This window comes from Sinocyclocheilus anshuiensis, unplaced genomic scaffold (assembly GCF_001515605.1).
Source record: "Sinocyclocheilus anshuiensis isolate Anshui unplaced genomic scaffold, SAMN03320099.WGS_v1.1 scaffold1868, whole genome shotgun sequence".
NCBI lineage: Eukaryota > Metazoa > Chordata > Actinopteri > Cypriniformes > Cyprinidae > Sinocyclocheilus > Sinocyclocheilus anshuiensis.
Window position 1 is genome coordinate 5,482 of NW_015558639.1, and position 1,974 is coordinate 7,455.

The 1,974-nt window shown below is 36.8% G+C and overlaps 1 long non-coding RNA gene across 1 annotated transcript; it reads right to left on the minus strand.

Moving 5' to 3' along the window:
- Positions 1-111: 111 nt before the first annotated feature.
- LOC107680889 (uncharacterized) lies at positions 112-724 on the minus strand. The gene is made up of 3 exons (XR_001633201.1): positions 565-724; positions 349-454; positions 112-190 (listed from the first exon to the last, which is right to left on the minus strand). It is a non-coding gene; the product is annotated as an uncharacterized LOC107680889 (long non-coding RNA).
- Positions 725-1,974: the final 1,250 nt, after the last annotated feature.

A 1,974-nucleotide genomic window follows, 5' to 3' on the forward strand; every position in this document is an offset into this window, starting at 1 on the left:
GGTGGTGGGGGGGAGGTGTCAGACAAAACTATTTCTTTACCATATTACATCAGCACGCTAAACAAAAACTAAAAACTGTTATTTAAACTGACATTCATGAGTCAGCTGTAACTTACTGGGCACATGAGTGAGACTCGTAAACTAGTTGTGGCGATTTCACTGTCAGGGTCTGCCGTGAGTTTTTCTTTAACTGTTACAATAGTGAAGAGAGGGTAGATTTAGTAAATGACAACAAAAAAAATAAGACCAGAGAACTGTCGAGTTTGATGGATCATATTCATATTTACAATTAAGATTTCATGGGTATCTTTTTTTCCTCCTTTATCAAAGAGGGAAGTGTTGCCTTACTTAAAGCTCTGGAATGGTCAGGGTTTCTGATCCCCTTCATTCTTAATCTCTGTAGCAACAGTGGAGAGGTCAGCTGCCGCACCAAGTAAACTGACATGGAGTATGTCTGAAGAAAACAAGAAGGAAGTACATATACATGCTTAGTATATAGAAAAGGCTAAAGCAATGTTAAAATCTGAATGGATGAAGTAACAGGTATAACGGGACTTCACATACCTTTCCTATTTCAGGTGCCCACGTGACTACTATCTGATTGGGTACAGCGGATGACAACCTGACCAGCGACGTGATGTTCAGCGGTCTGCCGGGTCTTTTTTGCTCCACACCATTCTTAGGAGGCGGTGCATAGCCCTGTGCGATATCCCATATCAGATCAGCAATTATATGAAGGTTTGAGGTCAGGTTTATTTATTTTTTTAAGAAATGAATATTTATTTAGCATTAAACTGATTAAAAGTGACAGTAATGACTTTTACGTTGTTACAAAAGATTTTTATTTCAAATAGATGCGGTTCTTCTATAGGTCATAATATCTCAAAAAGGCTTTTAGTATGCAGTGTTTTTCATCCCTTTAAAAAAAAATGAACAACAGCCATTAAACCTGTTTGCACAAATGTACAAATTATAACAATATTACTGTCATCTTTCAAGTCATCTGCAATAAGCAATGTTCCCTTTAAACTAACAAATTATGCATTACATCAGTAATCTCTGTTTTTGGGGGAGGACTGAGAAAATTAAGCAACGATTTATGCAATTACCTATTTAAAGGATTTAGTCTGCATAAATTTGTAAATATTGTCTTTGTAATCATCCAGTGTTGTTTTGAGATCATGTTAAGTTAGAAACAGTTCAACATTTAAAATAAGGTCTCTATGCTCTGATGAACAAAAGAACATCCTGCATGAACTTCCCCGCAATGAACTCTAATCAGAGTATGGACCTACAGTGCCTTGCGAAAGTATTCATACCCCTTCATTTTGTTTTCACGTTTTGTTATATTGCTGCCTTATGCTAAACTGCTTTAAATTACTTTTTTCCACATCAATCTATACTCCAAACACCATAATGGTAGAGCAAAAAAACAGGTTTTTAACATAATCGCAAATTTATTAAAAATAAAAAACTTAAATGATTCCATTGCGTAAGTATTCATACCCTTATCTGGGACAGTTAAAATTTAGCTCAGGAGCATTTATATTGCTTGTAGATGTCACTACACTTCGAGTGAAGTTAACCTGTGGCAAATTCAATTGAATAGGTATGATCTGGAAAGGCACACACATCTTAATAAAAGGTCTAACAGCTGATAATGCATATGAGAGCAAAAATCAAGCCCTGAGGTCAAAAGAACTGCCTGTAGAGCTCAGAGACAGGATTGCGTCAAGCCACACATCTGGGGTAAAGAAGATCTGTAAAGTTGCAAAGACTAAAGTCTCAAATCCAAAGAGATATTCTTTATAAAAGTTGAGACTTGTCCACGCCATCCTAAAACGCCTCGTTTAAACACGCACCGACATGTCTACGTCACTGTGTGGGAAGATTTGCATAACACCACTCAAATGTTCACGCAAAGAAAGAAGGCATAACTTTTATTCTCGCTGTAGTATTGTTGCTGCCGCCATG